The sequence below is a fragment of the Mytilus californianus genome, unplaced genomic scaffold (assembly GCF_021869535.1).
Source record: "Mytilus californianus isolate M0D057914Y unplaced genomic scaffold, xbMytCali1.0.p SCAF_12, whole genome shotgun sequence".
In the NCBI taxonomy this organism is placed as follows: Eukaryota; Metazoa; Mollusca; class Bivalvia; order Mytilida; family Mytilidae; genus Mytilus; species Mytilus californianus.
The window spans coordinates 35,062,182-35,084,958 of NW_026262604.1; positions in this window are offsets into that span (position 1 = coordinate 35,062,182).

Consider the following 22,777-nt stretch of genomic DNA (forward strand, 5'->3'; position numbering starts at 1 on the left):
TAAGGGGTCAATTGACAATTATGGTCATATTAACTTTTTTGTAGATCTTACTTTGCTGAACACTATTGCTGTTTACAGTTTATATATATCTATAATAATATTCAAAATAATAACAAAAAACTGCAAAATTTTGTTAAAACTACCAATTCGGTGGCAGCAACCCAACAATGGGTTGTTCGATTCGTCTGAAAATTTTAGTGCAGATAGATCTTGACCAATTAAACAATTTTACCCCTGTCACATTTGCTCTAAAAGATTTAGTTTTTGAGATATAAGCCAAAAACTGCATTTGACCCTTATGTTCTATTTTTAGCCATGGCGGCCATGTTTGTCAATGGATACAAACTTCGGATACAATTTACAAACAACATACCTTAAGGAACATTTAGTTAAAGTTTGAAGGTAATTGGCCCAGTAGTTTCAGAGGAGATGATTTTTAAATGTTAGCAAACTTGATGAACAAATTGTGTAAAAATTGTCTTTAAGGGGCAATAACTCCTTAAGGGGTCAATTGACAATTATGATCATATTAACTTTTTTGTAGATCTTACTTTGCTGAACATTATTGCTGCTTACAGTTTATATATATCTATAATAATATTCAAAATAATTACAAAAAACTGCAAAATTTTGTTAAAACTACCAATTCGGTGGCAGCAACCCAACAATGGGTTGTTCGATTCATCTGAAAATTTCATAGCTGATAGATCTTGACCAATTGAACAATTTTATCCCTGTCAGATTTGCTCTAAAAGCTTTAGTTTTTGAGATATAAGCCAAAAACTGCATTTGACCCCTATGTTCCATTTTTAGCTATGGCGGCCATGTTTGTCGATGGATCAAAACTTCGGATACAATTTATAAACTAAATACCCTAAAGAACATTTATTTAAGTTTGAAGGTATTTAGCCCAGTAGTTTCATAGAAGTTTTTTGAAATAGTTTACGAGGACAACAGACGACGATGACAGACGCCAAGTGATGGCATAAGCTCACATGGGGCCCTTAGGGCCCCGGTGAGCTAAAAATGGTTATAAAATTAGAGTGCTAAACAGTCCCAAGCTGAGCAGAAGCTTATATATGTTATACAAACAGGAAGATGTGGTATGATTGCCAATGAAATAACTCGGGGTTCTCATTACAGATTTTTCAAATTTTCATGAGTCCAGGACTCACAGACTCACCATATTGAGAGTTATGAAACTCTCCACAAGAGACTAAATGACTTAGAGATTAATTATAGGTCAGGGATTTTCCAACCCTCATTTAGGGTCAAAATTTGGGTCCCATTCCCAATGAGAAATATGCTCTTTTTTTCCCAATTTTCAGCTGTAAAATTCCCAACTGTGATTACATTGTTGCGAGATTTTGTTGGTGTCGTATCATTGTTTTATGTTTACAAATCTCTTGAATCTTGTTTGCAATTTATGCAGTTATTCCTTCTCAGAATGCATGATTTAGCACCTAATTTTTCATAATTTTCGGGGTGGGGGGGCCTTACCCAAGACCCCCCTAGAAAGTTGCACATGCTGAAGCAACATTGTGCAGTGTGCCCTCAGAATAACCATACTAATATATTTTCCCCAAAGCCAACATTTCATGAACTTTTATTCCCAATTGCATGTGCCCCATCCCCTAAACACTAAAAAAATCACTGAATTATAGGTCAGGGCGGTTAACAATGAGCAAAACATTTACAATGTACTGCATAGTCAGATATAAATGGGCCCGAAATGCAAACTGTGACATTTTCCACATTCTGCATCATACCAATTATCTTTTTGAATTTTATAAAAAAAATCTGTATCAAATACACGTATATATGTCCAGAAATAATTACTTGCCTATTATTGTTGTATTCAAAACATTGAAAGAACATTTAGTAAAAAAGTATAATGGACAGAACCAACCAAATCGGGAAGGCACTGGCTACGGTTACATGGAAATGTAACAATAATAAAAATATTATGGTTACATTGGAGACTAATTGCTGGAATACAAGGTTGGGTAAGGATCCGATTAATTATGACTGTAACAATAATATTTGTGTCTACGGTTACATTGCTTTATTGAACATTATATAAATGCTCTTCAATGTACGCTAGATTTATTAAACTTTAACCTTCTGTAGTTTTGTTGATTATTTTTTTTCGCCAATAAGAACGAAATTACAATCACAAAATATCTGAAAATTTACTCTAAAATTGAAAACACTGATTCCACCAGTTTCAACATGTCGGCAAATGTTGACATCAATCACTGTGACAATTGACTTGTATTTTTCAGTTTTATTGTTTTTCCCCAGCTATGCTAAGCTGGATATTGAAATCGGAAGTGAACATTAAATCAATTATGGACGACAATGAAATCATATTACAAACTCAAATGCTTCCAAAAAAAAAAATGGATAAAAATATAAACATCGAAAGAGTAGAAAAATATTTTTCACCTGAAACATGACAAACATTGATTGATTGATTGTTGGTTGCTTAACGTCCAGTGGCAAATATTTCATGCATATTCAGGGCGAGAACAAATTAATAATAAATACAATAGGTAGGTTCTGTAAGAGGGGCGTCCGGGATTAAGGTCGGAGAAATTTAGCCTGCCACGGGAAATGAGGGTATATTGGATAGGGACAGAAATTTAGCCTTGCAACAGGTCACCTACGGACCCCTCAAAGAGTTGTTGCAAGGGTTCTTAACGTGCAAAGAGCGTGGCACTCTCTTTACACGAGGCATTAGATTTAACGTCCCCATTCTGACCTGACGTGGCTGCAAATTTGTACATCCCGCACAGCCAAACGGATGCCCCATTTTAGCACGGGTTTTACTGCCAGTCGGAGGAAGACCAATGGTGACCATACTTCTATTCCCCAGTCACCCTTGGGGGCTGACAGACATTGAAAGTTGCTTTAACTTTCATAATGGGATATTGCAGAATGGAATTGTACAGTATGCAATACAGACGTGCAAATTGCTGCATCACTCGTTTGTGATGGCTGCTTAGATTATGGTTTCACCAAAATGCGTCAGACTATAACATGCCGCTCCCAAAACAACATACTGTACATTGTATATAAAAAAATAAAAATTGTATGCAATATTGTAAAATATAAATAGAAGTTTTCAAGTTTAATTTTAATATATACATGTATAGTCCAAGCTGGCAGCATACATTTGGAAGTGCAAAAATGTAAGATCATGTAACAATAACGCAATGTAACCGTAGACTCAATTATTACTGTTACATTTCCATGTAACCGTAGCCAGTGCCAATTGGGAATGGTGTATGAGCGAAACGACAAAAGGGTGAATGGTTTCATGGCCTAAAAGTCTCAAGAGCACCACAAGTTGTTGCATAAATTAAATACATTTTGTACATGTACATGTAATCATTTGCACTTTGTAATATTTTACAAAAAAATATATCAAATGAATTGCACAGTAAATCTTAAAATGTTTATAACCCATTGGGGAAATTTGTCCCAAGCTAGAGCTTTAACCCTCTTGCTGCCAGAAAATACGACAGCTCAACGTCAGTGATGTCTAACAAAATTTGATATATGACGTCACGCCAAAATGACCGTTACATTTAGGAATCATTGAAGAAAACTATAACTATGTTTAATCTCTTGTCTTTTATTTGATACAACAATGAGAAGACGCTTGCATAATTTTAAACATGGACATATGTTTCAGAAAAAGGGAGAAGGTTTGGTACCATTAAGACGTTTAATCCCGCTGCAAATGTTTGCACCTGTCCTAAGTCAGGAATCTGATGTACAGTAGTTGTCGTTTGTTTATGTAATTTATATGTGTTTCTCGTTTTTTTATATAGATTAGACCGTTGGTTTTCCCGTTTGAATGGTTTTACACTAGTAATTTTGGGGTCCTTTATACATTGTAGCTTGTTGTTCGGTGTGAGCCAAGGCTCGGTGTTGAAGGCCGTACATTGACCTATAATGGTTTACTTTTATAATTGTTTTTTTGATGGAGAGTTGTCTCATTGGCACTCATACCACATCTTCCTATATCTATACATGTGCCCCTCCGTCAGTCGGTATGGACACGTGAGTTTCGGGTTTGTGTTCAGATTTTTTCTTTCTTCGTTTTTTTTAAGCAGGATAGGGTAAATATTACTATCTACACTGTTCCTAATGATTTGAGGAGATACCATTTGATTTTTATTAGGGGGGGGGGGGGGGGGGGGGGGGTGGGGGCGGTAGGATGACATTTGAAAAAAAGGCAGGACAGAAGTTTTGATTATAAACAAAAATCAGGATGTGCAACCTGTCAAATAAAAAGGCAGGGTGACAACTTATGTAAAAAAAAAAGAAAGGATAAACTAATTAAAAAATGGCACGACCAAATAAACATGATAGAGTGAAAAATTAAAAGGCAAGACAGATAACAAAAAAAAAATATGCAGGACAAAATTTTTCATCCTAGCACCACCCCCAACCCCTAAACAATCAAATGATAGTTCCCTAAACAGCTTGATGGATGGGTGTGCTGCATATTTACCAATAAGACTCAAGTTAAGAACCCAAGTGACTGTGGTTTGTCCGATGGGACTGGGAGGCATAACAAAATACACCTTATGTCATGAACATATCGTCATATGTCATGAATGATGATGTTTATCATGGATGTTATTACTTATTCTATCTTTGTTGGCATTAGCGGTATTACTTATTTTGAAAACAGAGTGTGGGGACAGAGTCAGCATATTCATTTACCTGAAAATACCACATCTCAGTGCTATCAACTCTCCTTCACTGCCAACGGCTGGTTCATGTATAGTTTGGTGACCTCCACACAGTCTAAGATCTTGCAAATGCCGCGTTATGTCTTTGTCACATTCCGCCAGCTTTCTTACACTTTTATCCTGTTTATATACAGGATAATACCCGCATGTGTGGGTTGAAAACAGACTAAGGCTGCACTTCATGTCGGGCGGGACCGACTCGTCTGCCATTTGTTATTGTTGTTGTGCAGACTACGCGCCTTTTTTGAAAAGAGGTAACCAAGCAAGGGAGATAAACAACACGGTGAATGACGCGTTTCAATTATTTTACTTTAGTGAATAACATTTTTCAAATAAAAATTTCCAAACTTTTTATTCATTAAAAGAGAAGATATGTATCAAATGATTTCAAATATAAAAAAATATGTGTGCTAAGCATCTGCTGTTTACAGAAAATCAATATCGAAGTTGACCTACTTTCAATGCGTTACACTGTTGTCTATGCAGACGGCGAATGCATTTTATCTATTTTTTTCTAGACAAATATGGCATACATTGATGTAATACTATGGTTTTGTCACCTTTATTAATGGATTACAAAGTTCCCAAAATTTCACCATATTCCGTGTATATGGACTTATCAGTTTTTATTTGATTTGCCTGATTCTTACACGGACCTGTACTTAACATGGCTGTATGTCCATATTGCCCATGGGATGTCAATGATGAAAATGTACGAATGAAAAGGAAGGTTGCATAATTGCTGACACAGGTATTCTTTAATTCATATATAATTACCCTTTTGATGTTCTATATATAGGAAAATCGGGAAAAATCAGTAATCAATCGGGGAAAATCAGTACTGTAATCGGGAGAAAGTCACTTTCTGCCGTACTCGGTTACAGGCAGTGATTTCTATTCCCCAGTCACCCTTGGGGAGGTTCACCATTGATGATAAGTTGTAGTTTCAAAAAACTTTAGCCCCCAAGGGTGACTGGGGAATAGAAGTATGGTCACCATTGGTCTTCCTCCGACCGGCAGTAAAACCCTTGTTAAAGTGGGGCGTCCGTTTGGCTGTGCGGGATGTACAAATTTGCAGCCACGTCCGGTCAGAATGGGGACGTTAAATCCGATGCCTCGTGTAAAGAGAGTGCCACGCTCTTTGCACGTTAAGAACCCTTGCAACAACTCTTTGAGGGGTCCGTAGGTGACCTGTTGCAAGGCTAAATTTCTGTCTCTATCCAATATCCCCTCATTTCCCGTGGCAGTCGTAATTTCTCCGACCTTAATCCCTTAATCTATTACAGAACCTACCTATTGTATTTATTGTGAACTTGTTCTCGTCCTGAATATGCATGAAATATTTGCCACTGGACGTTAAGCAACCAACAATCAATCAATCAATATGCATGAAATATTTGCCACTGGACGTTAAGCAGCCAACAATCAATCAATCAATCAAAAAACTTTATTTGGGGGTGTTAATATCCCGCTAGATGGTGGTTTATATATTACTGTTTGACATGTTCAAAGAAATGGAAAATGTTATAATTGAATCAGATTTACAAGTTTGTTTACTTGGTAATTTCAATGCAAATTGTAGTAACTGTAATGAATATATTGACGTTGATAATAATATTCTTGACTTTGGTAATGTGCCAAATATTGAGCAAAGTCTTGTTAATAATTAACAAATATTAGACGAATTAGGAATTTCTGTTGTAAGACAATCACAAGATAGCAAAAGGTTGATAAATATGGCAACAAATTATTAGAACTATGTAGAAGCTTAGAACTGTTTTTTGTTAATGGTAGGAGTGGGTAATGACAGGGATATTGGGCTTACGACTTGTAATAATTCTGATATTGACTATGCCATTGTATCGTCAAAGTGGGGCGTCCGTTTGGCTGTACGGGATGTATCAAGTATGCAGCCACTTCCGGTCAGAATGGGGACGTTAAATCTAATGCCTCGTGTAAAAAGTGCCACGCTCTTTGCACGATAGCCCCAAAGGGTGACTGGGGAATAGAAGTATGGTCACCATTGGTCTTCCTCCGACCGGCAGTAAAACCCGTGCTTAAGTGGGGCGTCCGTTTGGCTGTGCGGGAAGTACAAATTTGCAGCCACGTCCGGTCAGAAAGGGGACGTTAAATCCGATGCCTCGTGTAAAGAAAGTGCCACGTTCTTTGCACGTTAAGAACCCTTGCAACAACTCTTTGAGGGGTCTGTAGGTGACCTGTTGCAAGTCTAAATTTCTGTCCCTATCCAATATACCCTCATTTCCCGTGACAAGTCTAAATTTCTCCGACCTTAATCCCTTAATATATTACAGAACCTACCTATTGTAATAATTGTGAACTTGTTCTCGTCCTGAATATGCATGAAATATTTGCCACTGGACGTTAAGCAATCAACAATCATCAATCTTTGCACGTTAAGAATCCTTGCAACAACCCTTAGAAGGTGGCCTGTTGCAAATCAAAATTTCTGTCCCTATCCAATATACCCTCAATTTCCTGTGGCAGTCCAAATTTCCCCGACCATCAATCCGGATGGCCTCTATTACAAGACCTACCTATTGTATTTACTGTTAACTTGTTCTCGTCCTAAACATGCATGAAATATTTGCAACCAGCAATCAATCTAAATCATATGTAGATCATTTGTAGTCAGCTGGTGATCCTTGTACATGTATTATTTGCAACTTAATCTTAAGATATATAGTTACAGCAGCGAATTAAAGAATGAATCTAAAGCAACTTCATCTGATCAATTTAGAGCATAATGTGCAGAACTGTGATTTTTTTTTACATTCAGTAAAACAAGTGAATGTGTCCAAAGCACTCTGATGGACCAATCGCACGATCATTTACTGTGTTTGGGGATAATTTCATAGAAATTGTTCCAATATCCACCTATGTGCAATTCAGTTCTCTGGCCTTTCATTGATACTGTGTAGCAATATATTGGGTTTTTCCGGAAAACTTTCAGCAGAGACCAACCCTTCATTTTTTAACTTTTTTTATTTATACAGTTTTAATTTTTAACAGATTCGTCTGAACATCAGACCAGCTCTCACGTCAGCAAATAATAAAAAAACTGAAAAGTGCTAAGACTATTCTATTTCCTTTGACTTAATCATCTCTAACTATGACAAAAAATCTTACCATGTTCAATACTTTTTAAAGGATGCAGTCAGGTCAATTTTAACAAAAAGTAAATTAACAAAAATACTGAACTCCGAGGAAAATTCAAAACGGAAAGTCCCTAATCAAACGGCAAAATCAAATGATAAAACACATCAAACGAATGGACAACAACTGTCATATTCCTGACTTGGTACAGGCATTCTCAAATGTAGAAAATGGTGGATTGAACCTGGTTTTATAGCGCTAATCCTCTCACTTGTATGACAGTCGCATCAAATTCCAACAAAGCTACAGTTAAAAACTAATACTGATTTAAACTAGGAAACTTCCAATTTACTAATATTATGTTAACTGACCCTTTTATGACCACCTAATAAGTCCTAATATAAGTCTTAATACTATGAATAGAAAAGTGGGTACCATTGGGCATACAAATATAATATGCCAGTGTATTCATTGGAGCATAAACATCAATGTAAAGACGACACCAGCTATCAAAAAGAATTGTTGATAACATTTGTATGCAGTGTCAGGGTTCATCTAACTTTTCAAATCCACTCCAGCATTGTTATTCATTAAATAATACTCTTTATTGCATAAAATAAAAAAGTGGTATAATATGATTGTCATAATACATATTTCCGAGCCCCCAAGGGTGACTGGGGAATAGAAGTATGGTCACCATTGGTCTTCCTCCGACCGGCAGTAAAACCCTTGCTAAAGTGGGGCGTCCGTTTGGCTGTGCGGGATGTACAAATTTGTAGCCACGTCCGGTCAGAATGGGGACGTTAAATCCGATGCCTCGTGTAAAGAGAGTGCCACGCTCTTTGCACGTTAAGAACCCTTGCAACAACTCTTTGAGGGGTCCGTAGGTGACCAGTTGCAAGTTAAATTTCTGTCCCTATCCAATGTACCCTCATTTCCCGTGGCAGTCTAAATTTCTCCGATCTTAATCCCGGACGCCCCTATTAAATAACCTACCTATTGTATTTATTATTAATTTGTTCTCGTCCTAAATATGCATGAAAAATTTGCCACTGGACGTTAAGCAACCAACAATCAATCAATCAATCATATTTCCGATGTTTTCTGTTTCATTACAGATGGCAAACTATAAGAAAACACCACGCAGGAGATGCCCAATATGTCAATAACGTTCGTAAACTGGGAAGGACTTGGACGACCACCTTTAAACGTGTGTTCATTAAAAGGTCTGCAGAGAAAGAAATCCTCAGAAGATTCATCTATGACAAGTGATTTTAAGAAACACCCAAGATCGAATCACCCGAAGTCATTGTTAATAACCGAGTTAACTAAAAACATAACAATGGGACGCTGTCTGGTGTATTTGGAGAATCATCAAGTGCCTCCAGACATTATCACATATGAATTAATGTAAATTTTAAGTCCGTAATGTATTTCGGACCCATGTATTTCTATTCTATCCTCTATAGTGGTACGATTTCGATCCATACTATATTGCTTGGTAATGTATAAACCTCATCCTAGCCGGTGGGGAAAGTCACAACTCTCTACGTACTATAAACGACATATTTATTTTCTAATACCTGTGTGACGTACAACAAATATTTGTTACGTATTGTTCTGTTTTATCCTGGTGCCTATGATGAGTTTATCTTCATTCTTTTCCACTGTGTATCATCGCCACCGGAAATTGGGTACTAACGAAGCGGAGAGAAATGGAAAAAAAAGTAAACAAGGTAAGAATTCATTCAATTTAAAGCATTTCTACTGATTTGACGAGGGTACCGCTTAAGAAATGATTTTCTGATATATAATTGTGACGAAAAAGAGAGGACGGTCGGGTAACTGGGGGGAACTAGGAATGCCTGAACCTGACGACGACGAATGAAAGTGATGGCAATTTCCTAATACTCCTGTGGTACTCCGCTTTCTCTCAGGTTGATCCTCCAAGTATTGTTAAGTTTCATGAATCAGGTAGCGTTGTACTGAGAATGTTCCTGGTCACATAAATTATAAGTGGATCCTTGAGTAGTGTATAACTAAAAGATACTCGAAGTCAATGATAAGTTCAACTTGTATTAAAAAGACATATGGAATATACGCAATTTAACAATGCATAGTAAACGGACGGTATTACAATAAATTCACCCTACAGACTACAAAACTCTTGACTTCTTACTATTACTGCCTAAAATAATGCCTAACCTCCCTATTTATACTCCCCCAATTAACCTGAATAATCATAAAACACTTAACTCCCTTAACCAATGAAAAAGTGACAAATAACTGGTAGGGCTAGTAGGGCACCTGGTAGGGCACTACAGCTCCAGTGGTAGGGCTGGTAGGGCACCTGGTAGGGCTCTACAAACTAGGTCAACAAAACAGGAAATGTCTGTCATTGATAGTTAAATTACATTTATGAAACAAAGAACAACCTTTAAAAACAGTGGGCTGACTAATTATAACTGACAAACTTATATATGAATGATGAAACTTGTTAACCCCACCTTAAAAAGAGCAAAGTAAATGATAACACTATTGCTATAACTGTAAATACATACAAATACATATAAAATCTTGAAAAAGGGGGAGAATACCAAAATACAATATTCATTACACAGCCCCCCTCTTAGCCCTGAACTTCCACTGTTCAGCAAGAAAATTGACACAACAAAAATGAATATGATACCTGGTAATAATAATAAAAAAAAGATATGTGAGATAGCTATAGGATCGAGTATTAACATATGATTTTGGCACATCTAACATTATATAATCAGGATACTTATAACAAAAATATTTATCTCTTGTTAACTTCCAAATAAGAATTATTTATACATTTAGTATGGAACACTTTTTGGCATTATGTTTCTCTCTCTCTCTCAAAAAAAAAAAAGAAAATGAAATTAATGAAATATGTAAAATATGGTACCGTTATAAGATAAAGGTGAATAACTTAGCACCGGAATGATAATTAAAAAAAAATGGAATACTTAACACACTCATATAAAATACATAATTCTGTTCCTCTAAACACAACAAAATGAATGGAATGTGTACTCACGTTATACTTTTTGTATACATGTAAATAAAACAGTAAAGCTATATAAAAAAAAACAACACGAGACGGTATAAATCTCCTTATACGACTAGAAATAAAGTTATATATGGACTTAGGACACCAACCATAGGGACCTAGGCACCATGAGAATCAAAATATATGTTAAGCATCATTGACGCACCAAAAAGGGCATTCAATGTACCAAAACTTCAACAACAACAAAAATAGATCTAGAAAAACATGATAAACCGTTTTTTTTACATGTATACTTTCATGTACAGGTACAAAACAAGGTACAAGTAAAATATAAAAAGTTCCATATAAAAAAAAAAACTGTCATAAAAAAAACATCCATGCATATATAAGAAACAAAAATAGGTCTTTAGCTACTCTACAGGTTTGACAACCACTTCCGTTCTGCGTAATGCTTCCGCATGTTCACATAGTTCTTCTTCCATATGGCGTATGAAACCACGCCAATCAAAACTTCTTGGGTCGTAATGTGTTGATGTGGCAAAATTATGTTCCCTTCTTACAGACGGGACTCCATCCCTGCTTGATCGGATTGTTATAAGGGATAAATTCACAATTTCTACACTTTCAATGTGTGAATCTCCTATTTCATCTGGATCACTGGTTGTGGTACATGTATCTGAATCAGAGTTATAAACGTCATCCGGCTCTAGGGTATTGCCTCCTGAAGCACCGTGACAGACACCCTCCTGTGCCGACTCCATATCAAACTCAGAGGCATCCTCCTGCAGAACCACCTCATCCACAGACTCAGGGACCTCAGGGACTTCTGGACTGCTGGGCCCAGGCACATTATCCTCTTCAGCTCTCTTTAACTTCTTTTCCTGTGGCCCACAGGTTTCAATGTTCTCCCTAGAGGTATAACCCAGATAAGCTTCTCTGGACAGATCCCTAGCTTCGTCCACTGTTTTTTTATGAGTACTCTGGAGGTGAATAAGTAGATATTCCCTTCGGAAAAATATACGATCGCAATTTGGTTCATTGCACCCCACATATTTCACATTACTATTATGCACAGCATTTATATGCCTTTTCAAATTCCTCCGACTAGCATACTTTGTGTCACAATAGATACAAATAGCTCCTGGCATTTTGTCTAAAGTATCAATATCTAAAAATCTTGTAGGTCTGGTAATTGTTCTGGTTCTCGTGTTTGTTGATGCGGAAATGGTCATGTGGTTTCTAATTCGCGCGCTTGGTCGGGCTGGTCGGGTACCTGATTCCGGGATTCCCAAATTAGTCGGGCATGTATCAGAACAGTTTTTGCCATCGCTTGTCGAAACCGGTATTATTTCAGGCGGACATATTTTTTCTCCTCCAATAATTCTTGGTAGATTTTCACTCACAGAACTATTTTCATCATCGAAATCAGCTGTAAATTTGGCTAAATCCGGGAATTCAACAGGGTGTTGCTCGGGCACATCGGGCATATCAGGACGGGCGTTTTGTTGATTAAACCAAACCATTTTTTTAGATCCCAAATACGGTTTTAAAATATCACCATGAACAGTTACTTCTGGAGAATTCTTAGCACACTTCACTTTAAACGTAATGTCACTAAGCTTTTCAGTTATTACCCAAGGTCCAGTCCAATGACGAGCAATTTTGAGCTTAATTCCTGGAACATTTTTCTTTTGGTTTCTCCACACGTAGTCTCCGACGTTATAGACGACTGGTCGAACCTTAGCATCAAAAATATTTTTCTGCCTCTCAGCAGCAGACTTTAAATTATTACGGGCTAACTCATGTGCTTCCCTTAATTTATGTTCATGTTTATTAACATACTCAGAAATAAAGTTTTCTTCTTCATTGTCATCCGAGACAGTCTCAGTCATTAAATTTAATGGAAACGACATCTCCCGACCGTAGATCATGCGGTGAGGTGTAATACCAGTGCTTTCGTGGGGTGTTGCGTTATAAGCCATAACAATATAGTCTAAATGTTCATCCCAATCTTTTTGGTGTTTCTTAATATACTTCGAAAGTATATCATTGACGGTCCTATTCATTCTTTCAATCATGCCATCGGATCTTGGGTGAAGGGGTGTCGTTCTAGTTTTATTTATTTCTAATAACTGACATAACTCTCTGAAAACAGCACTCTCATATTGTCGACCTTGGTCGGAGTGAATTTCCACCGGGCAACCGTATCTCTTTACCCATGCCCTAAATAAAATATCCGCAACGGTTTCTGCTCGCATATCAGGCATGGCATAAATTTCTGTTAATTTCGAAAAATAATCCCCTATTACCAAAATGTACTTATTCTTATTAATCGATGTAGGAAAAGGGCCAGCAATGTCACTCGCTATCCGTTCGAATGGGGCACCAACTACGTACGACTTCATCTGATGACGTTTCTTGGCCATCGGGCTTTTGCGTTCCCCGCATATTTCGCACTGCTGTATATATAACTTAATAGATCCCTGCATATCTCGCCAGTAGAAGGGAGATAGCTTCGCCTTTTCGTAAGTTTTCTTTATTCCTAAATGTGCACCCGTTCGAGCATCGTGTAAATACCAGAGAATAGGATCTACTAACGACTCGGGCACGCAAATCTTCCATCGGGCCTGTTGGGCCATTTCAACCCATTTCAAACACAATACATTATTTCTAATTTCCAAAAGCTCCCATTTGGCTAACCAAAATTTTAAATTCAAACCATAACCGCAAATTTCTTCCCAGGCGGGCTTCTCGATTTTATTTTTAAAGTTCAAAATTTTCCCTAAAATAACATCAGCTTCTTGTCGGGCTCTTACTGCCTCTAAACTCAGATCTATATTTGGCATCGGCTTTTGCTCGGCGATTTTTGGTCTGTTGCTCTTTCGTCCCCTCCTAACTAAAGGAGATTCTCCTGAATCAGGATCGACTACTACATCTGTATTGTTATTTCCTACACGGTCAAAGCTTGGTCTCGTGTGGTCGTCATGACTATCTGAGTTTTCAGAAACTACGTCTATGCTTTTCTTATCGCCCTCTTTCATATATTTAATTTCTGTTTCAATCGGACCCTCGTAGCCATAACCCCAAGGCATCTCACATTGTTTACAAAATTCTCCATTATCAGTTACTAGCCGCGACATCGCATCTGCGTTCCCATGGCGTACTCCTGGCCTGTGCTCAATTTTCATGTGAAACTGGCTCAGTTGCTGAATCCATCGATGTATCTGCCCATCGGGCTCCCGAAAATTCTGAAGCCACGTCAGGGACCCATGATCGGTTCTTATACGGAACGGACGTCCTAAAAGATAATGTTTAAAATACTTGGTAAAATAAACAACAGCGAGCATTTCCCTCCTTGTCACGCAATAGTTGCGTTCCGGCTTATCCAAGCACCTACTACCGTACGCAATTACTCTCTCTTTCCCGTCCTGAATTTGGGATAAAACGGCTCCAATGGCATAGGCGCTGGCGTCAGTATCCAGTATAAACTCGGACCCATCAGCCTGTGGAAATCCCAATATAGGTGCCGAAATTAACCTACTTTTCAGTCCTAGGAAAGCAGCTTCTGCATCTTTGTTCCAAGCAAATTTCTGGTTTTTCTTTGTAAGGTCAAACAGAGGCTTCGCAATTCTCGAAAAGTCCTTCACATATTTCCTATAGTAGGAAGCTAAACCAAGGAAACTACGAACTTGTGTCACTGTCGCAGGTCGTTTCATATTCTTAACTGCAACTACTTTAGCTGGGTCTGTCTTAACCCCTTCAGTGGATACAATATGCCCCAAAAAGGATATTTCTTTTTGCAACATATGACACTTCTTCGGCTTTAATTTCAGACCTGCTTCTGTTAGTCGACCAAAAACTTTCTGAAGATTCGAAAGGTGTTCTTGGAACGATTGGCCAAATACTACTATATCATCGAGATATAGTACGGCAACTCGCCATTGTAACCCAAACAAGGTCTTTTCTATAATTCTTTCAAAAGTACTAGCCGCATTACAGAGACCAAACGGCATAGTCGTAAACTGGTACAGCCCCCCTCTAGGGGTAGCAAAGGCAGTCTTCTGTTTATCTTCCTCTACCATTGGCACTTGATGGTAGGCCATGTCTAGATCCAGCGAGGAAAACCACTCAGCCCCTCCGAGAGTATCTAAATTTTCGTCTATCCTTGTTAGGGGATAGGCGTCCTTTATGGTCTTTTCATTCAGTTTTCGGTAATCTACGCACATCCGCCAACACCCATCTTTCTTCTGTACCATCACAACTTGTGATGACCACGGGCTTTCGGATTTTTCAATAAGACCTTTCTGTTCTAACGTCTTTACTTCATCCTCCAATGCCTGCCTCTTGTACATGGGGATCCTCCTAGGTGGTTCTCTAATGGGCTTATCGTCTCTAAGTTTTATTTTGTGGGTGCCCATATTGGTCCGACCAACCTCACCTGGTTGGGCAAAACATTCCTGATTGGCACCTAGAAAATTCTTAAACAATTCCACTTGTTTTTCATCTAAATTCCTACAACCAATCTCAAACATTGGACGCAGGTGCTCAGGTATATTGCCCGTGCTCCTTGAAGCATCCACTTCAACCTCACAAATGTTCGACATTTCATTCATATCTATAACCGGCCCGACTCGACACACGGGCGTAAACAATGCCAGGTGTGTATGCCTATATACAATAACATCTGAAGAACCAGGGTTATACACTCGGGTATACACCACTCCGTCTGCTGAATCAACTAACGTTTTTGCCAACGCCAGCCCAAGCCGCTCCAGAAAAGGGCGCTCGGGCGTCAAGATACCCAAGGAACTGGATGCACTACGATATTTAGCCTTGTTCGTTAATCCCGACTTGATTACAGCTTCATGTCTCGGCGGTACCATAACAGTCTCCAATGCTATAACTCTCCTAGACTTGGCCTCTTTCGATCCTTCCAAAGGTATTCTCTTACCTTTAATAACAAAACTGGACTCGTCATGATCCCAGGTACAACGATGAGTTGAGATGAAATCCTCTCCTATTAAGTTGTTTCTAACTCCTCCAACAATAACCTCATGTTCGAAAACATTCTCCCCAAACGTTATCATCATCTCTGCTTTACCAAGACACCTCAGTGGTTGTCCATTAGCAGCTACAAAATGACTATCAACTGGGCTTAACATGGGTTTGTCCAATATTAAGTCAAACGTTTCATTGGTAATGAAAGTACTCATGGCACCAGTATCTATTTTCCATTCGACTGTCGTGCCCTCGATCTGTCCTTTCACAACCATATTAGCAATTCCTCTTACTTTAACTTTTGGGGAAGGACTATCAGTAGGAGTTCCAGTTTCCCTCGACGTCTCAACTGCATGACCGTCACTGCTACTCGTTTCTTTTACAATAACCTCCGAGTCTTCTTTAAACTTCACCTTTCTCCTCTTCCTCCATCTTCTCTTTACTTTTACATTAACTTCTTTATTAGGCCTCCTTTGGGTAACCGATACTTGGCCCTCAGTATCGGTCACATCTAGTTTAACGGACTCGGCTCGGCTCCAACGGACAATGGTGCCGGCTCTTGTCCGCCTCCATGGTCTGTTTGGCTTCTACCAAACCGTGGGGCACCTCCCCTACCTCTCATAAAGCCTCGATTAAAGGGTCTCCCGCGGGACCCCCTACCAGTATTATTCCAATTATATCTTCCTCGGCTGACCCCTCTATTATATTCATAATCATTTGTTTGCTCAGTAGAACCCGCCCTTGGAGGTTCACTGGCATCTATCATCATATTATCTCTATGTCTCACTTCATATATAGGCCTATTAACAGGCTTATCTTTAACTAAATCCTTTTCTCCTACTCTTAGACATTCCTCTTGCATTGCATTTATAACTGCTTCTTGCAAATTTTTAGGCCTTGTCCTTTTAACGGCCAGGCGAAAGTCCTCAGACTGACCGCACTTGTCCAGAAAAGCTTTCACAGCATTTTCTTCAACTATATCAGGATTCCCCGGGTAAGCTCTCCTACATAGATCTTCAAGCGCCTGTCCAAAATCTCGCAAGGACTCTTTATCCCGTCTTCTCCTCATCTTAGCTTCGGCTATATACTTCTCCTTCATGGCTGTATGGCCAAACCTTTCCTCCATCTTTTGCCTCAACCTCGTATAATCTCGCTGAAATACCAATGGCAACCCGTATGCAAAAGTTTCGGCTTGTCCTCTAAGAGTGCTGAGAAGTACCCGTCTTGATTTTTCAGGATCCCAAGAATTGAGCTCGGCGATGTTCTCGAAATACTGCTGAAATTCATTCCAGACGTCTTCGTTGACTCCAGAGAATGTTCTACGAACAGGGTATTCTGGTTGATGTGATGATCCGGAACGTGGGATACTAGCTGCCATATAAGATGGAGCCAAAGCATCCCGGTGTGACACCAGCGAAGGGACACACCGTTCACGCTCTGCCACATCGTTCGCATTCACCACCATTTCAGCTCCATCTGCACATTGTGAGGGCTTCGACTGCCTAAATAAAGGAATCGAGGCACCAATAGTGCAATCTTCTCTGTCGCATGGTTGATCACGGTTTTCACTAACGCATTGATCCCCATTTATCTCAGGGAAATAACCATCCTCAGCATACATCAAGTCGGACATATGGCGTTCACCGTTTTTACTAGAGCGCCAAACAATCTTGATGCCTACCGTTGAAACAAGGAGCCCAATAATCATAAAAAGACCAGTCATTACATATTCCTGGGACCGTCGGACAACCTTATTCTCCGGAAAATACACCCACACGAAAACTACACAGCCACTGCATACAACAAGAAGGCAAATCCAAACGGACCAAAACCAACCCCAACTACATTTGGTCTCCAAACCATTGACCGCACCAACAACTTCCATACTCTGGTAGCTCCTGGGTGATGAATGCATAAACTTCCGAATACTCGGGTCGCCTGCCTTCTTCCCAGAGTGTGCATCCAGAGGAGTCATGGGGAATGGTGAAACCTCAACTCCCGAGTCTGCAGGTGAAAATAATCTAGATCTACAGTTATCTTGTCTTACCTCAACGGACCTTGGAGCCCGAGTAGATGACCTCCGTATAATCCTTGGAGTTTCCATAACAATAAATCCAAGAGACAAATATCACAACTGAATGTCATTAAAGTTATCAAAGTCACTCAATAAAAATCCCACCGCTGCCACCAATGTGACGAAAAAGAGAGGACGGTCGGGTAACTGGGGGGAACTAGGAATGCCTGAACCTGACGACGACGAATGAAAGTGATGGCAATTTCCTAATACTCCTGTGGTACTCCGCTTTCTCTCAGGTTGATCCTCCAAGTATTGTTAAGTTTCATGAATCAGGTAGCGTTGTACTGAGAATGTTCCTGGTCACATAAATTATAAGTGGATCCTTGAGTAGTGTATAACTAAAAGATACTCGAAGTCAATGATAAGTTCAACTTGTATTAAAAAGACATATGGAATATACGCAATTTAACAATGCATAGTAAACGGACGGTATTACAATAAATTCACCCTACAGACTACAAAACTCTTGACTTCTTACTATTACTGCCTAAAATAATGCCTAACCTCCCTATTTATACTCCCCCAATTAACCTGAATAATCATAAAACACTTAACTCCCTTAACCAATGAAAAAGTGACAAATAACTGGTAGGGCTAGTAGGGCACCTGGTAGGGCACTACAGCTCCAGTGGTAGGGCTGGTAGGGCACCTGGTAGGGCTCTACAAACTAGGTCAACAAAACAGGAAATGTCTGTCATTGATAGTTAAATTACATTTATGAAACAAAGAACAACCTTTAAAAACAGTGGGCTGACTAATTATAACTGACAAACTTATATATGAATGATGAAACTTGTTAACCCCACCTTAAAAAGAGCAAAGTAAATGATAACACTATTGCTATAACTGTAAATACATACAAATACATATAAAATCTTGAAAAAGGGGGAGAATACCAAAATACAATATTCATTACATAATTCTTTAAATTATTAGGCCGATAAGTATAAAATTAAGACAAGATTTTGTGTTATACTCAAGAACTTGCCACTTAGTACCTGAAAATTTCGAGGTCGATCGTCCTCTGTCGCCCTATTGGCAAGATATTCAACTGTTTTTCATTATTTTTCCAGACACTTTTTTAGATTATTATAGTGTGGCATCATATTTACTGAAATTTGTTGTCAAAATGAACGTTTTTAAAGAATATAGACCATAAAAAATAAAGTCTAGGGTACGGCAACTTGCTCATGTTGACAAATTTACTGTATGGCAACTTGTTTTCAACTGTATGGCAACTTGCTAATTTCAAAATATTTATTTGCCGTCTTTTTAAAGAAAATAAAGTATTAGGTTCAAATATTTAATTATGCATTTGATAAAAATACAATTCGCTTGACACCATTTAAGATGTATACACAATATAAGGCTTGAAAACAGTCCTATTACATCTTAAACATACCTGATGTATACAATATGAATACGGCATATACAAAAGCTGGCAAATGTTGTAACTTTCGGAAAGGCATGTCACTGTTTTACTGACCTGTTGTTCTGCCCTGACGTAGCGTTAAATGTTACCCATGTCCGTCCGACCCGTCTCTCCCGTCCGTTCAGAAAGTCCAAATAATTGGTTTCCGTTCTCTAACTTTAGTATGCCTTAACCAAATGTTTTAAAACTAACACGAAATGCTTATCACCACAAACCACAGATCAAGTTATAAATTGGGTAGCGTCACTGTTACCGTTCTTGAGTTATGCCCTTTTATAAATGAAAAAAAAGCTAAAGCTGTCGCTTCTGTTCTCAAACTTTAGATTGCCTCAACCAAATGTTTTAACCATACAACATTAGTCAGCATTTGCATATAAGTGATGAACATTTCGGGGATGGGTTGTGGGTGGAGGGAAGGAAGGAGGTAATGGCAGGAGAAATTTTCCGCATTGAATATTTAGAACCATTAAGTGAATGAATTCTCTTTCAACTTTCAGATAAAATGAAATATAAATGAATTATCATTCTCTGCAAAAAAAAATATGTTGTATTACTACACCACGGCACCATGTTAAGGGAGGTTTGAGTGCTCACAAACATGTTTAAGCCCGCCTCAATATATATGTGTCTGTCCCTGGTCAGGAACATGTAATATAGCGGCTGTCGTAAGTTGCTGCCTGACATATTTGTTTGATTTTGTCATAAATCCGGCAATTTTGATACGGTATGGGTTTTGTTCATTGTGAAGTGTATAGTAACCAATAGTTGGTCAAATCTATTTCATTTGGACTTTGTTTGAAAGTCCTCTCAGTGAAAACCATTCCACGTCTCCTTTTTCAATTAATGTTATTGTCTTATTTGTAAAAGGCAGATACACCCAATTTATTAGAATAAAGAACATTAATTTTCTAAAAAAAAACTTCATCTCTATATAGTAAGAAATGAACAAGCTCGGTGGCTAACACTGTTTAAATTTAAAAAAAATATTAACCTTAGATTAATCATTTTTTGAAAGAATGAAAGAAGAATCCGATACAAGGGATACAAATCCGGCTGTGGCTACGGCATAAACTATTTATATAAACTTTCTACTTGAGAATAAAGATGACCTTGTATGAAGTTTTTTTTGGTTGTCATCTTAATATTATATACTTATTAATACAATTCACAAAAGCTAGCATCTTCGACTTGTAAGTCTTACTTGTATTAATTATATAATTTTAATTGGCACAATATCACATTAAAATTTACTGAGAAATATTATACATAGTAATCATGAAAATGTACTACTGTAACAATGAAAATTCGGATGAATACACTCCTTTTCACTACCCCTCCATCTACTCATTTAAGTTTAGGCCAAACAGCCTTAGCAACAGTCTTTTATTATTTTTTCCTGTAAATAAAAAGATTGATTGAATTTAATTAAACTAAAAAAAAATACAATCTTATTTTCAATAAGAAACAAGAAAATTAATTTCGAAACACAATTCATGATTTATTTCTCCTAATTTTCAATGAAAACAAAGTATTTTCTTCACTTTTCTATTAACAAATTATTCATTTCAGAAATTTAAAAAATAAACAATAAACAATGTTGAAGACTGTACCTTGACCTATAATGGTTTACTTTTACTGTATAAATTGTGACTTGGATGGAGAGTTGTCTCATTGGCACGCATACCACATCTTCCTATGTCTATTTAACCCAGCACATTCTTTATGTGTCTGTCCGAAGCCACGAGCCTGTAGTTTGGTGGTTGTCGTTGGTTCATCTCTATCATATTTGTTATTTTTCGTAAATTGTTTTGTTATGAGTTAGGCCGTTAGTTTTCTTGTTGAATCCTTCCACAATTTTCATGTCGGGGCTTTTTATAGCCGACTGTAAGGTACGATTTTTCGTTGTTGAAGGCCAAACGATAGCATATAATTGCTTACATACACTTTATTTGACCCTGGTGGATAGTTATCTTATTTGCAATCATACAACATCTCCACTGTTTATATTTAAAAAAAAAAACAGCACCAACAAAAGATGAATGGTCGGTTTTTTTTATTGAACTTACAAAATTTCACCCTGACAACAAATAAGACAACGGTCGTTAGTATTATAACGATATATGAATGTATTTAGGATAATATGGTTGAAAAAAACCTTTTTGTCTTTAAAAACACAAAGTCAAGTAGAGGTATACGCAACGACGACTTCTGAACGAAATTAACGGCATATAGTTTATAATATTTGATAAGTAGTTTATTTTGTATATTTGTAAGCCGGTAAAGCTTTGATACAGCCAAAATTTCGTCACTTGATATTATCTAAACAGTGATTAATTTCATCTTTAAATTACAATATATTGCAAGACGCCGTACAGACAAAAGTTGTTATTTTGCAATTCGCCGTACAATAAACAAACAATGTTTTGGTCCATATTCTTTAAAAACATCTTTATGACAACAGATTTCAGTCAATATGATGTCACACTATCATAAGCTAAAAACGTGTCTGGAAAAATAATAAAAAACAGTTGAATATCTTGCCAATGGGGCGACAGAGGACAATCGACCTCGAAATTTTCAGGTACTAAGTGGCAAGCTTTGGAGTATAACACAAAATATTGTCTTAATTTTGTACTTATCGGCCTAATAATTTAAAGAATTATATATCAGAAAATCATTTCTTAAGCGGTACCCTCGTCAAATCAGTAGAAATGTTTAAATTGAATGAATTCTTACCTTGTTTACTTTTTTTTCCATTTCTCTCCGCTTCGTTAGTACCCAATTTCCGGTTGCGATGATACACAGTGTTTACACGATGAACAACAAATATCGAATATGTAAGAGATACATTCGAAAGTTTTCAACTTAATTTATGTCACTTCGTTCTGCTGTTGACGGGATAGAAAGCCGTTGATAAAATTTGAATTGTATATGGCATTTCGGTATGTGCTGAAATAAAGTTGATTTATTCAAAATGTATCGATTGGGAAAGTAAATTATAGAATTTGAATATTAATCATTATTGAAAAAAAGTAAAACTAAATTGATAGTAATAAAATATGTATTTTCAGCCGGCTATAACTGCCCTGTAAGGAATTGTAGACAGGATGGTACCTAGTCCATGTAATTATGACGTCTTCGAAGGCTATTTTAAATTTTTGCTTTGACGCCCTCCTGCGACGTCATAATGCTGAAGCCACAATTTTCAGTTGGACTTTGAGAGCATATTTTGCTCTCGTTGAGAGCATATTGCTCAACTTTGAGACCCAATTTAGCCATAAAATTTTCATTGAAGGCTAACAATTTTTGCATATATAAAATTTTTTAACTTTTATGTGTTTGTTTGTTCA